Source organism: Panthera tigris, chromosome A3 (genome assembly GCF_018350195.1).
Source record: "Panthera tigris isolate Pti1 chromosome A3, P.tigris_Pti1_mat1.1, whole genome shotgun sequence".
NCBI lineage: Eukaryota > Metazoa > Chordata > Mammalia > Carnivora > Felidae > Panthera > Panthera tigris.
The window spans coordinates 137306580-137327989 of record NC_056662.1 but is presented as its reverse complement, the minus strand read 5'-3'; the positions used below and the strand labels follow the sequence as shown (position 1 = coordinate 137327989).

The window sequence follows — 21410 nt, the reverse complement described above, 5'->3', positions numbered from 1 at the left end:
GCCGGCGCCACGGGCTCCGCGGCAAGGTCAGGCTGCAGACACGTGGTCTGCTGGCCCCGCTGTGTGAAAGGGGTCAGGGGGAGAAATGGGACCACGAGGGCTTCGTGGGGAGAATCTCAGGGTTCTGAAGAATCACATGCACTTTTAAAAACTGCTCGGGCCACGCCTCTGGGACCTGATGGGTGGCCCAAGCATCACTCATTTGAGAGCCCCATCACACCCACCAGGGCACAGTCAGGCAAGCCCCTGAGGCACAGGACAATTGCATAGACTATATACTCCTACGTGGTACTATGTCCCCAACACGGGACTGGAAACCGGATACTTCTACGTGGTTCTGTGTCCCTGACGCGGGAGCCCACAGCCCTGGCAACATGGAATGACAGCAGGGCTGAGCCCACTTACTCTTCCCCCAGGACCCACAGGCCTAACTCTGGGATCTGCAGGGTTGAAGGTCCTAATTCCCCTGGGCGTGGTGCTCTTCTCAGAGACAGAGCAGAGATCCCCTCAAACCACAAGCGACAATGGTCAACAAGCCACTGAAATGACGTGGGTGTTTGTCAGGCCACAACAACCTGCCTGTAACACCATCTAGCCACCAGGTCTAACCATCTCCACGCCTCCGTCTGGGAATGAGAACAGAGTCAGGTACAGACCCTGTCGACAATGACGCAAAACAGTCAGATGGTTAACTGATACGAGGACGAGATCTGCAAGTGCCTTGAGAGACGTCCAGGTAGAGAGCTGAGGAAAGAGAGATGCCTTCCCAGTGGGGAGGACGACGAACCCCAGCCACGAGGGAGACTGGGGCGCGTGGAAGCGGACCTGAGGCATTCTGCGAGCAGGTCTGGGGCCCGGTGGCTTTGCAGGACGGAGAAAGGCCAACAGTTCACTTTGGGGTAGGGTCACACAAATGAAAGCCACAAGAACTGAGGCTTGAGGCCCTGGCAGGACAGACCAGAAAGGGGCCTGAAGACCAGCGGAGGCGTGGGGAGCGTCTGCTCCAGACAACGGGGTGGAGGCCGGCCGGCCGCCCGGAACGAGGACACGAGTGCCGGCAGGGAGGGTGTGAGTTCCATCAGTGCAAACACAACAGGCCGAGCGCCTGCCGCGCTTTAGAAGAAGAATCTGGCGTCAGCGTGTAAGACGGGCTGAATCCGAAAACAAGTTGGTGGCCGGGACACTAGTGTGGAGCATCCAACACGGGCAAGAAGGGATAATGGCCACAAGGCCACCAGGGAGACAGCTGGGGACGACGACCCGTCACTGCCGTTCTAGGAGCCCTGGATGCAGACCCATCGTGCGGCCCCCACATCTGCTGGGAAGGACAAGCCTCCAGCACCGACTGCCATGGCCCGTCCACACAGCACGAGGATGCCGTGGGACGCTCTAACCTTCTTCAATTTGTTCTGCGCACGTGGCTTGGGCCAACAGTGAGCAAAGTCTCTCCAGGGCGGACAAACGAGGGGCTGCACACCACGGGGGCGTGCCACAGGGCGCCGAGGCCACGGGGGGGGGGGGGGGGGCTCCCTCCAGGCAGGACGTGCCTGGACAAAGAACCAGGACAGTGACGGAAACGCCCACCCTGGTGGTGACACACGAGTCCATGTGAGACAGAAAACTACACTGGGCGCAGAGAGCCATAGGTGTTTCTAAATATCGGTGAATAAAGGTAAATGGTTTAAGGAAATTTTCTAGCATCTGGAAAACTTATTTGGATTTTCTGAAAGATTATAAAATTTCCTTACCAGAATTTTTATTTTTATTTTTTTTAGAGAGAAACCGAGAGTGAGAGCGGGGTGGGAGTGGGGGTGGGGGGTACAGAGAGAGACAGAGAGAATCCCAAGCAGGCTCTACGCTCGGTGCAGAGTCGGACACAGGGCTCGATCCCAAGCCCCTGTGATCATGACCTGAGCCAAAATCAAGAGTCGGACGCTCAACGGACTGAGCCACCAAGGCGCCCCTTCTTGGCAGAATTTATTATGAAAACGTGATGGGTACAAGGTGAGTGCAAACTCGCTTCCTGAGAAATGTAACCTCTGAAAATCATCCTGAGAAAGACCAGAAAGTGACCCGGGGCACCTGCCAACAGCACCCACCCCAGAAATGCAAGAGGTGGCAAAATTTGCTGAAAAGAGTGCGCTTTAGGTCCAAGGAATGTGGCAGGCATTATCAGAAACTCTCCAAATCCTCAGGAGCAGATGAAATTGAAGGTAAACACTGCTGAATAAGAAACGCTGAAGCACACCCATCGAGACATGCAAATTGGTTCTGAAACTCTGAGGATTTCCATATCTGTATGAATCTCAACAGAGCATTCAACGCAAATCCAGCAGCTATCAAAGAAACTAAGGTGCTTTTAAGAAGGAAAACCTGATCTTTAGAAGGAAAATGCTGTAACAACCGGTGAGGCATTCTGCTTTTATCGCTGTTTTTAGGCCCATCCTGAAGCTAGGTCCTGTAACTTACCTGCCTGTGCTGAATCACTATCATGATGACCGGAGCCCCCGGAGGGCAGGGCCCGAGTGGCCGCAAGAAACCAAGCCTGTGGTAGAAACCACAGCCACGTGAGCGAGGAGGGAGCTCCCACAACACGCAGGACGAACCCTGCCCCTTCTTTCTGTGAAGGAGGAAACTGAGGCCAGGTAAAGTTAACTGGCTTCATTCGCGCCAGAGTCAGACAAGAAACCAAGGGCCCTGAGTCTCGACGGCCCACTGCTTCGAAAGAGAAGACACCAAGTCGGGTCTGTAAGGCCAGTGTGACACCACTGTCTATGTTTTATATGGAGCACGAGAGCTGAAGGCACTTAATGAGATAAAAAGATAATCGGGGCCAATGAATGGAAGAGGCGTGCTTGAGGCTGTGCAGACGGTGCCCGTGGAGCGTGCTGTCGCTGTGAGGGATTACCGAGTCCAGGCTTAGAGGAATTCAAAGGAGATTAGAGCCTTTGTAAGCCTGAATAGCGGCTCCAGTCAGCTCAGCTAAAGGGCTGGCGGTGCCCTGGCTGGGGACATAATCTGATCCCCAGCCCGAGGGGAGGAGGCTGCGGTGGGGAGCGGGACGCGGGAAGCAGTGGGCGCGTTCGGAATCCGAGGGCTATTTTTAGAGCTCAGCCATCTCTGAGTCTGGCGCAGGCTGAGCAGGACAAATGAAGAAGAATCCAGCTGTACTAAGCAGTCACCCGGGACAGGCAGGGCCTCCAGGGCTGGACCTAAAAACGCCTTTCTGCACGGGCTGTTCCGTGCGTTAGGGCACGCCATGGATAAATCCTGGAGGCCGGCATGCAGGAGGCAGACTGACGGCAGTGAGCAGGGCCCAGCCTGTCACCTCCTCTCCCAGCACTGGTGTGGGGGGTCCCACACACCAAGCAGCTTTGAGGGTGGTCAGGGCAGCAAGGGCTCCCCGACTGTAAGAACGAGGGTGGATGGGGGCAGGGACCAGCCGTGATCTCCAGACAAGGCAGGCACAGGAACCGAGGGCCAATCAGAGCGTGTTAGGCCAGGTGAGGGGAGAAGAGACCTTGCCAGACACTCAGGTACCCCCGATCCATGCAACCAACACGACGCAGCCCCGAGCAGAAACCTGACTTGAGCCACCAGTCAAGAGTCCCCACGTCTCACTCGGCCCTTGACCCAGAACAGTTCGCACACCTGCCCTTAGGGGGACCCAGGCCCCCTTGAGGAAGGACCCTATCACACTGCTGCAGAATAGACAAAGTTTCCTCCGAGCCTTCCCTAGAAAGAGCCAACCTCAGAGGTCCACGATGCTGGCACCACGGGAAGGGCAAGGAAGGGTCCAGACCTGTGAGAATGCACAGTGAGCCCAGGGGTACCACCCGGCCAACAGCCAGACCTAGGGACTCGTGGCCCCCGTCCACCTCGAAGAGGGCCGGCCAACCAACCTGCAGCGATCGCCAGATTCCCGAACGTATCAAGGGAAGGGGCAGGCTGGGCAGAGACAGCAGACCCGGGAATGACGGGAAGGACCTTCCCTATCAGGATAGTCACCAAAGGCGGCACCACTGGCCGCACCAGTGGGAATGGACAGCTCCGCTCACCATCAAAGCCCGGAAGGTGCTGGCATGCTGGTCTCTACCAGGTCCCACCAAGGCCCCGGCTGGGCCTGTGCAGCGGGAGAAGTTCTCGGAGAACGACAGCGGATTATGACAAAGGCTTCATGAGGCAGCTACTTCTGCTGTGCTGGTGCCACAGGGGCAACACAGAGCAGCCCCCGGCTTCAGAGACACAGATACGGATCGAGCACTCTCGCCCAAAGCCAGGCGCCGTCACCAGCTGGGGCAGCGGCCCCCACCCTGGCCAGCCCCCATCAGGGCTCTCGGCTCCCCACCCGAACCTCGTCCCGGGTGGGCCCGGCCTGCCCCGAATCCGGCTCCCTGCCCGTTTCTGCACAGCCCGCCCGCTAAGGATGGTTTGCACTTTAATGGACATAGAAAAGGAAAGGAAAGCATACGAGAGAGGGGCTGCACGGCCCACAGAGCCTGAGATGCTTACGCCCTGGCCCCGCACCAAGAACCCTCGCTGACCTTCCTGCTCGGTGCACAGACCAGCTCCCAGCTTCGTGTGCGCCTTCACACCCTGCGCAGAGATAAACCAGGGCCTCCACTGCAATGGGGTCCCGTGAGCGGTGTGGTGTGAGGGTGTCCGAGGAGCGCGGCCCCCAAACGGGCCCCGGACCCTCGTCTGTCTATGACCCTGCTGCCTCAGCCTGGCAACAGCCTTCCTACGGCCCTCCTGACTCAGAACCTCGGGGTAGGAGGCCGCACGCCCAGGCTGGCGTGCCGGTTCCTTCCGCAGGCCCCTCCACGCCTGCCCACGGCCCTGAGGGCTCTCCCTCCACGCCCTGCCGTGGCTGCTGTGACCACCTGAGCCCACGGGTGGCCTACTCCTGCCCAGTGTTGCTCGCCAGCTAGCGCTGGCCAGGGCTGCAGGCTGGCCAAGTCTTTCCCACCACAGTCCGCCCCTCCTCCCCTCCTCCCCTCCCCGCCCCCCTCCCCCCCCCCCCCCCCCCCGCCATCCAGCCGGCCGCAGCCCTCCTCCCCTGCCATCCAGTGGCCTGAGCCATGCCTTCTCCAGCACGGTCTGCAACCCTCCACGTCCCCCTCCTTGGGTGCCCTGAACCCTCGAGTTACCATCCTATGAGGTACCAGTTACTCTTCTGTCGTAGTTAGTAACTCCTTGTACCAGATCCCCTGCTTGCCCTGCTAGCTGGTTTCCACCTCGGGACCCAGATGGCAAACACCGCGTCTCAGGGAGAATGAAAGGCAGGTGCACAGTGAGGAGAAAGCCTGTGGGGTTCCAGTGGCACCGCCTAAGTGACATTCCGAAGGGTCCAGCCATCTGGACCGTGCTGGGGCATCTTTGAAACGAGGAGACCCAACTTTTGGTGGCCTTTTTGAATCTGGGAAGCAATGACATATTGACCACGGGACCCTAACCCAGCGAACCGGCAGGCCGACGCCTGAGTGGAGCTTGAACCGAGAGAGGCCCAGACGCAAGCACCCGCCAGTGCTCCCAGCGTCCACGCCAAACATGACCACCGTGGGAGCCCCTGGCGAGCCGCAGGGCAGAGGTGCAGGGCAGACCTCGGGTCCCGCTGCCCTGCGGTGCCCACTTACACACGTAATCACCCTGCTGTCAGGAACCAGCTCCAGGGGGCGGGAGGGGACTGCTTGGTCGTGGGAGGCAAAAACCGCGACAGAACGGGTGTCACGTGACCCGCCTCACCACGAGGAGAGGCAGACGCGTCCGACGGCGAGCGGGAACTCTGTTCATTCCAGACAAAATCCGGTCCGGGCGGGCCCCGAAAGCACAGCGGGTTCCTAATCTGGTGGCTGCACGGCCTCTGCTCCCCAGGGAGGAGCTCCCGGTGCCAGCGGGAAGTGGCCTGCACAGCAGTGGCGAAAGGCGGCGAAAGAAGAGAACAGAAGCAAAGCAAGGCAGGCGTGCAGGCGGACGGCTGAGAACAAGCACGGAGAGTCCACCCGCCCAACACGGACGCTCGCCGTGGCCTCTCAACTACAGAGAGGCTCCCAAGACCTAGGGTGTGGACGGCGGCCCTCCCCCCAGCACCCAGCCTGCAGAGCATGTGCCGGCAGGCTCCCGGGTTCCTGTAACATCACCGTGTGCCTTGGCCCCTCTACGGCGGGGTGCAAGCCGCTTCCTGTAGCGTAAGATCCGGGTCCCCCCAGCATCCCCCCCTTTCTGCCTGAAGTCCCCGTCCACTGTGTGAAATGCCCTCCTTCTGGAACACCAGGTGTGGTGGGATGCCAGGGGCGGGGGGTGGCTCAGTCAGTTGAGCATCCAACTCTTGATTTCAGCTCAGGTCACGATCCCAGGGTCATGGCTCCCATGCATGCTCACACATCGGCACTCTCTCGGTAAAACAAAACAAAACACCTGGTGTGGTTTCTTGACCCTCAAGGATAAATTCACCCTGATGTCTAAAAGGACAGTGGCATCATTCAAGGGTGAGTAACCTAGAAAAAACACAGTTTCAGTTGTGTTGCTCTGGAAAAGTTTAGGAGATACCCAGGTAACATGGCCACGAGGCAGTTTGATATTTATATGAGAAGCCCAGGAAGGAAGTAAAGAGTTTATCGTTCTCTCCCACTATGGTTATTAACATTTCCTTTCGTTTATCAACTTAATAGATTCAGGAACTTGATTCTAGCAATACCGCTAATTATACATCCCGAAAAAACTTACACTTCTGTAAAATATTTATCTGTATTTTTAAATGCACAGTCGTGCTTTCAGAAAGTACAATGTATATATATATATATATATATACACACACACAATGTATATATATATACACAATGTATATATATATATATACACACACACACATATGTGATGATCAGGAGCAAAGACTAAAGCTGTTGTTGGAACCAGAAAGGTCAGCTCAGGCTGCCCTTTCAATCCCTGTCTCCACCAGGAATCTACGGATGACACGTCGAACAGGAAATAGCCAGGAGGCCCACACAGGTACCGTATTGGGATTGGGACCTTGGCAAAAGTCTAGGCTCCCGAAGGGCCACTTTCTCTTTAAAAGCATGTGCTGGCACAGAGACACGTCTGCAACGCGTGTTTATCTCAGCTACAGCCCCAAGCAGACGGCAGTCCACCTGACATTCTGCACCCTGCCCCGGCCCTCACGGAAGTCACACCGCTGGTGTCCTGGACTGGGAAGTCCTAGGTCAAGAATTTAACCAGAAGTCCTGGCCGTTGGCAGCCGCAGGCGGTCTCCAGAGGATGCAAACTCTAGAAGAATGTGCCCAGGGGCCGGCCCCTCGGGACTCCCACAGAACTAGGACAGCCCAACAGGGGCGAGCAATAAAACAGGATAAAATTCACACCAGCGGTACTGCCTCTGAGTGGGAGCTTGCCGGAAGGAGGAACCCCAGAGTGAGAATTCCAATGACTTCAGGCACTAGAATCTTTAAAGTACTCACCAAAAAATAAGAGCTGGAATCAAAAACGTGATCAAGCAAAAAACACCACCAAAATTGAGCCGGAAAATTTTTAAAAGAACTAAGTAAAATGCCTAGAAACAACATCCGGTTGGCAGATCAGAAACCCCCAGGAGAATCACCCACTGGGAACGAGGACGTAAAGGAACTTGGCAGGGTGGGGCGCGGAGGGACGCAGGGGTAGAGATGTCGGGGGACAAAGCACGGCCCCACGGCCTGGGGGTGCAGAGGGAAACAGCGTGGGAGCGGCCGGGGGGCGGGGCTCCACAAAGTACACACGGATTCTGTAGGCGGACAGCTCCACGGTGTCTGAGATGTTTCTTCAATGTCCTGAAACGAAAACTGGATATGGCGGAGGGCATTTTACAGGAATCATTCACGTAAGAAGGACGATACAGAAGAAGACTGGGCTCAGTGACAATGCCCTGGCCCAAAGTCGGAGACGGACAGCATTAAAGTAAGAAGTGAGGGGCGGCCTGAGGAGGCAGCAAACACAGCGCACTCATGCGGCGATCTCCAAAGTGCTTCCCAAACAAACACTGACTTGTCTGCCCGCCTAACATCCTTACAAAGCGGGGACACCCCTTGACACACGCAGTTTTAAGGGTTCCTTTCTTTTTGTGTAAGGGCCTCCCGGGTGCTCAGAGCAGACAGAGAGGTGTCCACAGGGTCACTCGGATGGGCTTTGCCACCAGACAGGCCCTGACCTGTGTCCCCACCCACCTTTTACTTGCTGCGCAACCCTGGAGAAGTAATCTGCCTTCTCGACGCCGACACCCGCCCTATAACCTGCAGACTGTCAAAAGGATGAAAGTCACCTAAAGAGACAATGTGTTTACGGTGTCAGCTTGGGCACAAGCATCTCCTTTCCCTTGCCGGGTATGAAACAAGTGCCCGACGCTCCTGGACAACAGGCCCCCCGGCTAGGGATGAAGCACAGACATGTCCCCTCGTCCCAGAGGGCGGCCGGCACCTGCCCTCCCAGGAGCTCCTGGGCCGTCCTCCGGAATGATTCCTGAGAATCCCAGGGACACACGCACCTGGTGAAGGACACCCCCAGCCCCACCACTGTGCCCCTGGGCCCGGCACACATACATCCCTAGACCGATGGCCCCACTCTGCCCACGGACGCCAGGGTCGCTGCTGAGAACGTTCCGCAAGGGACCGCTTCTTTCACACGCTGCCAGGAACACACTCCACTCCCCTGTCAGCCCCCCGCGAGGCTGCCCACGGCACCGTCCCCTCCAACACAGCCCTGCCCCCCAGGACACTGAGCACCGACACCCTGGCAGGACACAACATCAGGAGGCAGACGGCCCGGCCTGGACCACCCTCTCCATCCTGACCGCCGGGTCTGCAGCTGGGCCCAGGCTGCTCCACCAGAGGCTCCTCTCGAGGCTGCCTCCCTGAGGGGCCCTGGGCTCTCTCCCCGGCCGGAGTCACCTTCTGACCAACAGAGAGTCCACTCGTCTCTAGAACCCGACTACATGGTGACCCGGCTCTTTCTGGCAACCGAGCACTCAGAAGCCATGGCCGTGTGCCTGTGCCAGAGCCCTGAGAGATGCCAGGACAGGGTGCCTGCCCACCGCCCAGCCTCCCCGCCCACCGCCCAGCCTCCCCGCCCACCGTGCGGACCACCCAGCCTCACTGCCCACCGTGCGGGCCACCCAGCCTCACTGCCTGCCAAATGGCCTCACCACCCGCCATGAGGGACGCCCAGCCTCACTGCCCGCTGGACGGCCTCACCGCCCACCACGTGGAGCACGGGAACCCACAGCACTTTCCGCTGATACACGCGTTAACTTGCACTCCGTATGCAGCCACACATTTTTCGGATCTACAAAAAGGAAACAGTGACACTTGCTTGGCATCCCAGTGTGTGCTTTCTGGACAGGGACCATCCCCATTCTCATTAAAACTGAGAACACGGTGATTCATCAGCATTAGCTAGAGCAAGAGTGGCACGAATCACTTTCGGTGATGGGATTTTAAAACCACCGTTATAAACTACTCTGGCACCCACTCGTGTCAGAACTAATTAATACCCCAAAACCTTCATACCTTCGCTTTTCGAAAAGCTGATGATTTGCTGATCGATGTGTTTAGGGTCTGCCGTGTGCCCCGGGCTGAAATATCAAACGCTTCCTCTAACAACACAATGTCTACACGGACACACGTTCCTCAGGAAGCACTGGGGACGGAGGGAAGAGTCTGCACGCGTGGGGCCCAAGGACACGGCGCCGGCCCCCTGGACCCCACACGAAGCGGCGCGGAAACGGGCCTGCGGCTCGGAGCCACGGCCTCAGCCCCGCTGAGTGGAGGCGGACACCAAGGAGACCAAATGGGAAGGCAAACTGAGCGCCTTCACTGTGCACCCGTGAGCACGGCGGTCCCGCGTGCTGGCGCGAGGGCAGGCAGGACGCGGGGCAGGGGCCGCCACGTCAGGCAGCAGGCACACAACAGCCGCAGAGCCCGGACGAGGGACACGTAGGGACCAGCACAACTGTGCGCGCAGCGCGGGGGCTCAGAGCTGTGCGTGTACACGAGCTCCCGCACCAGGTGCTCTCTGGCTGTTGTCTGGGTCTCTGAACACGAGCGGGAACAGGACCCCAGCTCACGAGTTGTCACAGGCAGCCTGCGGCTCGTCGGCTAAGTGTCCAGGAGGAGCAGAAAGGAAACACACCGTGACCCGTTCCCTGTAGCCCACCCTGGCTCACCTTCTGTAGGAATCACCCTGGACCAGGACAGGGAAGTGCTCTGGTCCACTCTCTAGTTTCTGGTGTTTTACCTTTGGCCGGGAAGGGGGTGGTGGTAATGAGGAAGAAGCCAGCCATATTTGCAACACGTTTTCTTCCCATATTATCCGCCACTTTGGTACCACAGCATTCGCAGAGCGCCCTCCTCCACCGCCCCTGCGTGCGTTCTGTGCCTCTCTTACCCGCGTCTACGGATAAGCACGCATTTCCCCTGCTGCACGCAGGCTGAACCAGCCACCCACCTGTGCGTCCCTCCCCTCCCCACGCCGCCCCAGGCTGCACCTCTCAGGGTCATCCTGCTACGTGCCGAGGACGAGGAGTCGGTGGGCCGCCGACAGACGGACATTTGGCTGGCCCAGCACTGACTCGCCTGCCTGTCCTTCCTCGTGTGTGGCTCACTCCCCTGATGGAAGCTGAGCTCCAGGACGGTCGGGCTGTGGCTGCCTGACTCACCACTGCACCTGCCTGGTAGGCAGTAAAGGTCAGCGGCCGCTTGCTGGGGAAGTCGGCTTGCCCTTCCAAATCAGCGCAAATGTCCCATCTGACTTCTCTATTAGGCAGCAAGCCCTCGTGGGAAGCCACCTGGCTCCTTGAGTGCAACGGCGCTCGGGCGCTCAGCAGAGCCACCAGACGTGCTCCCCCCAGCCCCTCAGACAAATCCAGCACAGCTCTGCGCCAGGGCCAGATGCTAAGGTCACGTGCTCCCTGCTGTCTGCAAGGGCCCTTCTGGGTTCCGGGTTGCTGCGGCCCCACTGTGTGCCCCCAAGCCATTCCTAGGAGCCACGTGCATGGTGAACGTGATCTTTCCGTGTCTCACAAAAGTTCTCTTGGGTGGCCAATGCAAGAGCAGAACCCACTTTCGTGAAGTTACAACACTCAACGCTGAACGGTTCCGATCTTTACCTGCCCAAACCCTGCAAATTAAAGTCCTACGCTGAAACCCGATTCAAATACAAACTATTTGAATTTGTCATATCTTTTCAAATGTAATTGTGATTATTTCAAATTCCTACAGATGGGTCAGAAAAAGAGGGAAAAAAAAAAACAGAAACAAAAATCTTTCAACAGAAATGAAAGATTAAAACCAAAGCCTTGGGGCACCTGGGTGGCTCGGCCGGTTAAGTGCCCCACTCTTGGTTTCAGCTCAGGTCATGATCTCTCAGTTCATGAGTTCAAGCCCCGAGTCAGGCTCTGCACTGACAGTTCGGAGCCTGCTTGGGATTCTCTTTCTCTGCCCCTCCCGCGGTCTCTCTCTCTCACTCTCTCTCTCACTCAAAATAAATAAATAAACTTAAAAACAAACCAAAGCCTCTATGAAATGTGCAGAGCCCCCATGTTAAACACCAGAGAATCTTGTACTCATTAAATTCAGTCCGTGTCAGATGGCAAGGCCAAATCCAAACACCAGAATGCTTTAAAAGGTGGAGTGCTCAAAAATGGGAATTTTGTATTCAATATGGCAGAAGACATGACCGGTGAGGCCCAGTGGGCACAGCCACGCTGGAAGGGGGAAATCCCAGCCAAGTCAACTAGGTCAGTTCACGGAAATGTGCGGGCAAACCCCACAAACACCACGACCGGTGAGCCCGCGCCGGATCTGCGCGACCACTCTAGGCTCCTGCACCCCCGCCAGGGAGCCCCCTCCCCACAGAGCCGCCACGTGGCCCCAGGCCCGCCGGCAGCAGCTCGCACAACCCTGGACGCGGCTAAAGGCTGTTCTTGGCCACACTTCCTCTCACCCTAGACAAACGAGGGAAGCCGTCCCCTCCACCTTTTGTCTGGAGCGGACACGAAACGTGACCGGCTACATTCCCTCCCTCCCACCCACCTCGTGCACACCTCCACACCCCCTCAACTGCGGCCCCTGACTATTGAGTCCTCCGGTTCATTCCCTCATGTTTAACCCTGAAACCCGGCTGCAAATGCTCCGACATCAGAGCCCGCAGACGGCGGCGGGCACAGCGCCGGCTCCTGGCGGGTGTGCGCTTTGATGGGCTTGGGGGCAGAGCCAGCTGGCTGCGAGACGCCGTTGCCCAGGGAACGGCCACTGAAGTGTGTGCTCGAGTGGGCACGGAGGCCTCTGCCGCCTCCACGGCCGCCGCTGTGCGCGGGGAAGCCCAGCTGGTGCCCATTAGTGCGTGTGGCGGGGATGGCGAGCCAGTTCCAGAAGCTTCGCTCTTCCCGCCGACGACCGGGCTTATCCCACTGCCTCCCTAATGAGCGTGCCATCCTGCACCCACCCAGAGGAAACGCAGTGGACGGAGAGGCGTCTCGGGGCTGCGCCCCAACTAACAGCTCTGGCCGACTAAACGTGAGGGCACAGCCCTGCAGCCCCGCCAAGATCCATCCTGGCACTTGCTGTCACCTTGTCTTTCCTCTCTTTACTTCACTTAAAATGGCTTAAGATACAGGAAGAGGGTGGGGGTGATTGCTGAAGGCACAAAAGTAAAAGACTCATTCTAAACGTATCTATTCGATCACCAATCCCTTTCAAACGCGGAGGGCAGCCGTCTTGAAATTCGGGGTCTCCCCGTGAGATGCAAAGAAACCCAAGTTACTTGGGGGACTTAATAACATCTTCTGTACTTCCACACCTTTCACTTGACGCCTTCCAGGTGCTCCCATCTCTACAAACACCACGGGGGCCGAGGGTGGTCGACACGGGCAGTCTTCCCGTGACAGGCTGCGGCAGGCTCAGGACGGGGGGGGGGCCCGGGGCGCGGGCGGGGAGCTCACCGTGTGTGCGGGCCGCGTGTCCCCAGGTAACACCGTCTCCTCCACACCGGACCACCGCGGGCCTGCCAAGACACAGCCACGCACTGGCGCTGCACACGGAACTGAGCTGAGGGACCACGCGTCGGGGAAGACGGACTGTGCAGCTGGAAAAGCCAAGTCTGGATCCTGGGTCTGGCTTAGCCACTCTGTGACCCTGGGGAAGAGCTTCCCATCAACGGCATCGGAGTGACATCTCCCCCGCGGGCGAGCCTGAGCAGGCAAAGACCTAGACGTCACCACACGGGACCAGCGAGCGCAAGCTCCCGCCTCGTGTCCCCCGGGTGCCGCCGTCACAGGTGTGGACGTGCCGGCACGCACGCGGACGCGCCCGCCTGTACGCCCTTTCTCTGGCCCTGTCTGTCATCACATGCTCTCTGTCCTAACCTGGCTCTTGGGGACCCCCGGGCTCCCGCGAGCCCTGCCTCTGCTGCTCCCTTTCTGCACCCACCCCCGTGGCTTTCTGGTTTCTTTGTCTTCCCCTCTCCAGTGCTGCTCACGGGTTCTCCTTCCTTAGAGGGGCCTTGGTGGCCGGGGGGAGCCACTGCTCGCTGGCCAGCGTGCTGTAGGAGTGTGTCACCTCTGGATGGGAGCCCCTCCTGAGCTCTGCCCCCCAACTGCAGGTGACACCCAGGCGGTGGCTCCCCTCAGCCCGAGCAGCAGGATGGGAACGCAGCAGCCGGGCCCGGCCGATCTGCAGGGATGAGCCGCCTGAGCACAGGTGGCAGGAGTGAGAAGCAGGAACGGTGGCTGTGGGGGAGGGGGACAGGGTGGGAAACGGTGGGGGTGGGGGAGGTGAGTCCTGCAACCCCACCATGGAGAGACCGAGGGGCTGGCGGGGCTGCTGGCAGATACCTAGAGACCCGGCGTGTCTTCCTGGGGAAATTCTTCCAAAACAAAAACTCAGACGGAACAAAAGACGTGTACGTATAGATTTCCAATACAGCTTTGCTTGTGGAGCAAAATACTGAAAATAAATGTCCGCCGACACAGAGTTGGTCAAACGCACCGGGATTCTCCACGCCAGGAGCGACCCTGGAAAGGACAAGCCCTACCTCCCACGCAGTCCACCAGCGGGCCTCCTGGGTCGGCGCGACCGTGGCCCCCGCTGCCGACTTCCTGTCCGCTGCAGGCAGGGTGCCAAACGGCAGCTCAGAAGACGACCAGGAGAGGGGACGGGGCGGTCCAACCACACCGCGGGGCAAGCCCTGGAGGGGGAGCTCGGGCAGACGACCGAGCCGGAGCCCCCGACGCCAGACAGCCCCGTGCAGGGCGGGGACGCAGGGCCTCCACCGCTGACCTGCGCTGGCCAACACCACGTCAGCCTCTGCTCAGTCAGGACGCGGGGCCCTCGCGCCCGGCATCGGGGACCAAGGGCTCCAACGCGCTTGCCTTTCAGGACCGCAGAGCCCTGAAACAGAAAGGGAGCTGCCCGCCACACGGAGGCCAGGCTCCCGCGACCGCACTGAAGCCACGGCCACGGCCCTCAGAGGCCGGCCGCTCGTGGTTGTCTCCCCTGGGAACCCCATGTCGTGGCCTGAGGAAGCCGAGAGCCACGGCGAAAGGCCAGGGGAGCGTGTTCTAGGTGCTGCCGTTCAAGTCTTCCCCGCCAACGGCCACCTGCAGCCACGACACGGGGGGGTAACCAGCCTTCCCGGGAGCCCCCCCTCCATCTTCCCAGACCCAGCCGCCCAGCACCAGGCGTTAGGGAGCAGGAAGGAGCCAATCCCAACGTGCCTGACTCCGGACCCGAGAACCCACGCGCTCCGCAGAGCCTTGTTCTTACCAAGCAGACTCGACCCATTTATAAGGCAAAGGGTATCTCACAACTGCTGCAGTTACGACAGCCACGTGCGCACGGCTCACGGCGGACACGGTCGCCGTTAACCTCCAGCTGCCGGATGCTAAGATGCAGGAAGCCCGGGAGAGGCCCACAGAAGCAGCAGGACAAAGACCATCCAGGAGGCTGTCCTGCCCACCGTGTCCTGGGGACATGGGGACACCTAGGGGTGAGGGGCATCTGGTGCTTGACTCTGGAAATGCCGCACATAGAAGGCGGTGTGGCCTCGGGGGCAGGGATGCCCGATACTCCCTTGAGCCTCCCAGACAGCCGTGCAGAGGACAGGCCCCGGAACCCCCCAGACCACACGCCAGCAGGGACCTCTGCGTCCGCCTGCCCCAGGGCGCACACAGCCAGGGGCAGACCCGGCCCCGCCCTGACTCCAGAACCACGGCCTCTGCCCTGGGCCTGCCGACGAGCGGGGGCTGCGTGGAGAGCCAGCGAGGGAAGACGCGCTGACCTGCTTCCGCCGGCACGTGAGCCCCAGGTGGGCAGGGGGTCTAGATAGCGCGACTCCTGTTTTCCCAGCATCAAGACACTTGCCTGGCATACAGCACGCACCCACGGTCGCGGCGGAAAGATGGACGGACCGACGCCAGCGGTCACCTGCTCTGGCAGCCACCGGTCCCCTGAGGGCCCGCACAGTCAGGCTCTCTGTCTCCTAAGGGGAAGGCAAGACCCGGAGGCCGCTCCCGCAGGGACGCAAGCAGGGAAGCACGGACGACTTCCGTCCCTCCCCCGCGGCCCCGCTCAAGCCCCGTCTGTTTGAACCAGCCTCTCCCCCGACGCCCCACCGCACTGCCTCCTCGAACCACTCCTCCGTCTTTTGTGTTTCTTTTCACCCAGAACCGTTTCTGCGTTTCTGCGAAGCGGCCCGGACGGGTTGGTGGGGGGAGGAGGCGGTCACGGACAGGTGCGTATGGGCTCCTAGCCGACTGCTCGGCCGCCGTTCCTAGGCGAGGCTTTCTGGCCAGAGTGTGGTGCTCTTCCCCCACCCCAGGCTGGCGCGTGTTTGGGATGCTCCGAGAATCCGGGGAGACGATGAACGTGGACAGTGAGGAGTCGGTGCCCAGGGGGAGGCGGCAGAGAGGAGGAGTGGGCAGCCGTGACCCTGAAACACGGCTTTCATTTCTGTCTTCCAGCTCCCTCGATGGAGAGCGAGAGATGGGGTTTTTCACCTTCCACTTCTGCTAACTGGGGACAGAGGCCCCTGAAATACAGGTCACTGTCTCATCAAAAAACAAAAAGGCAATTCAAATGCTAAATCTTAAGCATGCTTTGGGGGCCACTTACTAGCTTCTGAAATTTCACTTAATCGGCGAACTCCTTGGGAAGTTATCAGAGGACCAAGAGATCACCGTCAAATGCCAAAGCGGACAGCCGAGGAAGGTGCCTCCATCGTGCGGTGGGCGCAGGGGCGGGGAGGGTGGTCCTGCTCTCTGCCAGGCAGCACCACGCCACAGCAGCATCGGTGGTGGAGGGCACCACGAACAAGACCCAGGAAGTACTCTCCATCACAGAGCCAGGCCTCCACGCGGGCCTCGGGAGAACAGAGCGGGCTGGACCGTGCTGCTCCTCCCCCCCCCCACCCCCCCCAGGGCTCCTCAGGCGTCTTCGATGGACCTGTCAGCCAGGGATGTCAGCCGCTCGACTCGAGGGCAAACGCGCAGATCCCGGCGGACAGAACCACCTTGGAACCGTCTCAGAGCAGAGCTGGTGGCCGAGAGCACGACCAGACTGCAGCATCGTGAGGGCACACGTTCACCTCTGCGCCCGACCTGGGGAAACAGACGCGTCTTCTCCAAAGCACGGAACCAGGATGTGCCTCACTGGGAGCCTGGGGGGAGGGGGCTTCCTCAACGAGATTCCGGCCCAGCCAGTGCTTCCCGGGATGGGCTGGGAGGGGCTCTCACCAACATTCACGGCCAGCAGGGTCAACGCGGCCCCGCCCTCAAGGAGCCTGGACGTGCTGTGTCCTAGGCCACACGGAACTCGGACGCCACCCTCCTGCCCGCGGGGGCGGGGCGCTTTTTCAGGATCTCCTTCGGTCACAAGGTCGGGCTGCAAATCCACGGCTCTCAGGCACCGCCTGGCTTTCCCGAGCTTCGGTCACCCGCTTCACCGTCCTCCTCGGCTGTACTGCTCTGTTAGTGTCCCCACGGGTTCTGGGCGAGGGGCCAAGGACAGGCGCACCACCTGGCAGACGGCCTGCTTCCCTCCCTGCCTGCAGGGCCCTCCTTTCTCAGTGACCCCCTGGGTCACCGTGTTCTTCTATCTGGGTTTCCTCGTACAGTTGCACAACAAGAACACCAGCCTTACAACGTTCTCCCTCTCTGTGCAGACAGGGCTGGGCGATGGGACCCAGGGACCCCAAGACGCCTGCCGGCCAACAGCAAGAACTGAGAGTGGGGCGAGTGATGGCAAGGCGGCCCAGTCCCAAGTGACCCGGGTCCTCTCTCCCCCGCCCAGTGCACCCCGCCTGCTCCCTGCTCTGTGCTGCTCCCTCCGGACGTGGCCCCTCTTCTCTGTCACGTCCCGAGGTGAGCCCCTCGGCTCTGAGGCCCCCGTGGTGCTTCCTGCCCTCAGCCAGGCTCCCGTCACCCCGCCGGCCCAGGGGTAGCACACGTGGTTCACACCTGCGTGTCCCGTCTGTGACCCATCTCCGGAGACGAGATGGGTCCACCCGCGTCGCGGTGGACATCCCCACGTGCCCGGAGTGCCGCGTGCCCTCACAGGCGCTGCTGACCACAGCTCTGCCCCACGGTCCTCCACGGCCCCGCCACGGCTCTGCTCTGTCTCCGGCTGCCTTCTCTCTAGAGCTCGCTCCCCGCCTGACCCCACACCACTGGTCCCCTGCCCACACAGGCCCCGGGGGCATCCTCTACGGGCTGGCCGCCCCCCAGATGGCAACCTTTGTCCTGCACGCCCAAGCCGGTGGCGGCTACACCCCGGGGCGGAAAAGCCCAGGCGGACGGACGGCCCTCGCCCCTCCACCTCCACACTTGCTCCCTCCTCGGGACCAGGGCCCGCGGGCCGACCCCCCGCCTCTCACGCCAGCCTGCCTCCTCTTCGCTCTCGGGGCGCCGGCCGTCCGCCACCCACACTCCGACTCGCCTCACGGGGCCCAGGCCTCCTCCTGAGAGGCGACCCCCCCCGCCTCTTACCACGGGGCGCACGTGCACACACACACACATGCATGCACACACGCACACGCAGCACGTGTGCACACTCTCCTGCACCCAGTGCACACTCGACACGTATTCACACACTCGTAGCACACGCACACGTTCTCACACACACGCGGCTCGTGTACGGACTTTCTCCCACACACTTGGTGCATACACACACTTACCCACACACAGCACATGCACACATGGAGTCCTTGCATACACCTTCTCAATCACAATCACGCTCGCACACGTGCACGCACACATACACTCATTCACGCGGCACGTGCACACCCTCACAGCGTGTGCACACGCACACTGTCACACACTCTGGTTCTCCCCTCCTCTGCAGGCACTCAAATCACACTTCCTCAAACAAGTCCGTCCCAGGCGGTCAGCGCCCCGCCCGCTCAGTCTCCACCCCGGCACTTGCTTTAGTCTGTTCTCCTAACACTTTCCTTCACCAGAGACCGTATTTACGCTGACGCACTGCCCCTCTACTCCCGCAGCCCCGCAAGGGCCCCCGTCTGGTTCACGGCCGCGCCCCCAGGTCCTCAGTGGTGCCTGGCGTGCAGCGAATGCTCAGAGACAGATGCTGAGTGAGTAAGCACGACACGTCATATGAAGAACACAAGAGACTGCTGAAACGCAAAAGGACACACATTCACGATCCCTTTTAAAGGTGCTATTTTACCGCTGAAACGTGACGGGAGGTTGGGTATACAGATTATAACGTAGGGAATCAAATGTTCCCGGGAACCACAGTGAGGAGAAAATCTTTCCCCCTGAGACTTGGCCACAGCAGTCAACTGCACCCTGACGCTTATTTAGGAATGTTTCCTAAAGGTTATTAATCCCAACTCGGTCTCTGCGGTGAACTGAAGGTGTCCCGGGCGGGGCTCCCCGGAGAGGAAAGTGACGGGGGCAGGAGGAAACGGAACAGCTGAGGGCGGGCACACTGGGACACGGAGCGCAAGTCCCTCCGGTGAGAGCGGGCAGCGGCCTGCGGGACAGGGAGGGAGTGGTGAACAGGGGGCGTGATTCCCACGGGCCCTCCTCTGATGGGCCAGACCGACTGCCACCAAATCACACGTGTCAGCGGGTCAGACGGGCTTCTGTGTGTGCCCGAACAAAGCAGGAAGGACACAGAGCAAACCTGCCATTTCTCCCAAGGCTACAGGCAGGCCAGAGAGAGCAGGTGAACTTCACGCTCTGGGATCCTCCCCTCTGTTTTCTCATCAGGAAGGGAACAGGCTTGCACTTCAGCTTCTGCCCAAGTTCCTGAGAGATTCCCCAGTTCTGGCGTCGACGAGGACACCTGGTGGCCCTGACCCCGGGTCTCCACGCTACAGAACACGCCTCTGGCCACATCGGAATGCCAGTCCCCCGAGCGCCAGCCCCCACCGGACACCAGCCCCCACCTGGACGTGAGCCCCCCCACCTCAGCACCAGTGCCCACAGCAGTGAGGGATGGCGAGGGGTGAGGAGAGACCGCTCGAGTAGGATCACAGTCACTTGGAGGTCAAGAATTCAATTTTTTTGTAATTAGAATTCACATCGATGCAAAATGGGATGCCATCTTATGTGAATAGTACACAGTTCATTACATACCTGAATGCCTTCTCTGTATCAGATTCTGCTAGGCATTGAATATTTATAATTTATAACCTATCTCCTTTCAAAAAGGACCTAGGAAAGATGGCTGCTTGCTAAATGCATTATGATGTAGATCAAAATTATATCACAAAAAATAGGCTATGTCATATTTTTTAAACCAGTTTTATCTAAATACCTGCTAAGACGATAGTTTTAAAAGCAATCAGCATGTGTGCATATTTAGTATTTAGTATATGGGGGTGACCCAGCGAAGGAATGAGTGTTAGGAGCTGGACCAGGAACCTTCCAAGCCTTCTCTCATCTAACGGACACAACAGATCTGCAGTGTACTATGTTTTATACTGGAGTGCTATCATTTTATAAAGAGCAAAACCAATGTTCTAGAGCGTCAGCCACCTTCCAGACTCCCCTGGAGTTGGATATTACACAGGGTGGCTGACGCAGTCACTGCCCACAATGTCCCACGGCTATAGAGTGGCAGTCGGGGTTCAGATGGAACTCAGCCGGACGCCAAAGCCTGTCTGCGCCCTCGTCCTTGGGCCATCACAGGGGCATCATCCCAGGTATCCATTGCTGGGCAACACGGTGGCCTGGGGCACCCTGTGTCCCGCTCTCTGAAGAGGGACTTAGGTCAACAGTCACAATTCCAGCCACCTGCTAAAATCACTCAGGGATGGTCTAAAACTCCTAATGCCAGCACGCTATTGGAAAACGTCTAACTCAAGGTGAGGCCCAGGGACAGGGACGTCTACAAGGAACTCGAGCGATCCTAGCACGTGGCCAGCTGGAGGGCCTGTCATTCACTTTATGTCAGTGGCTTGTCATCTCCAGGCGTGCTCTGTAAACCAACCATCCAGTGACGGTCACGCGCCTCCTACGTTCCAGACTCATGTCTCTTACGATGGTGATGGGGACCGCCGTGGCTCCTGTTCACAGCTGGCCTACTGTGTGCACCTCATGCACGAACCTCTTTAATCCTATCACAACCTCCCCAAGCAGGTGCTATTACCCTCTTACAAATGGTGAGAACCTGTACCTCAGAGAGCCGAAGGTCTGCCCCAAGGTCACTGGACCCACAGAGAGCTGGGACTCAGACCCAGGTGCATCTGGCTCTCACATCTACGTCCCACACTTCCTCCCAGGCCAGCCTAGGATGGACAGGTGAGGACCTCCTAACAGCCCTGAGCTGTGTGGGCACAGCAAGCACAGGACTGCAAGACGGCTTCTCTCGCCACCGTGGGGGGGGGAGGGGGCTTCAAGTGAAACCCGAACCCCTGGGGTTCCTGAAGGTGGGGCCTTCGGGAAGGCAGGGCTCCACCCTCATGATGGGTTCAGAGCCCGTGTAGGAGACACGCCAGGGTGCTCACCAGCCCTTTACCATCTGAGCACAGCCACCTATGAGCCAGGAGGGGGCTCTCGCCGGACACTGAACAGGCCCCGATTCGGGCTCCAGCCTCCAGAACTATGAGAAACACGTGTCTGTCGTTAGTAGGCAAGCCAGTCTGCGGTATTTTGTAGTAGCAGCCAAACGGGTCAGGACAAAGATTCGACTCTTACCAAAACTAATAAAATATGAGGCAGAGATGGACGGGGAGGTGTTTTGTCAAAAACTCTAAAACTAAATAGAAACCTGGTGGCTCGGTCTGGAAAAAACCATGCCATTAGTTGGCGAAAAAACGAAAAAGCGACAAAACACGAGAATCGCTTTTTCACAGCAAACGAGACATTCTGAACCAGCAGTGTGAACCCTTCCAGGCCAAACACG

General features: G+C 59.2%; 1 protein-coding gene across 9 annotated transcripts in view; it reads right to left on the bottom strand.

Annotated features, from left to right (window-relative positions):
- The window catches only part of EIPR1 (EARP complex and GARP complex interacting protein 1), a 119830-nt gene that overhangs the window by 40140 nt on the left and 58280 nt on the right, over positions 1–21410 (bottom strand). Inside the window, exon 1 of one of the 9 annotated variants that reach the window (XM_042982598.1) lies at positions 12986–13004. The exons of the other annotated variants lie outside the window; for them this stretch is intronic. The gene's annotated coding sequence lies outside the window, so the exon portion shown is untranslated. Of the gene's footprint in view, positions 1–12985; positions 13005–21410 lie in introns of those variants that run through there. 9 annotated transcript variants of the gene reach the window in all.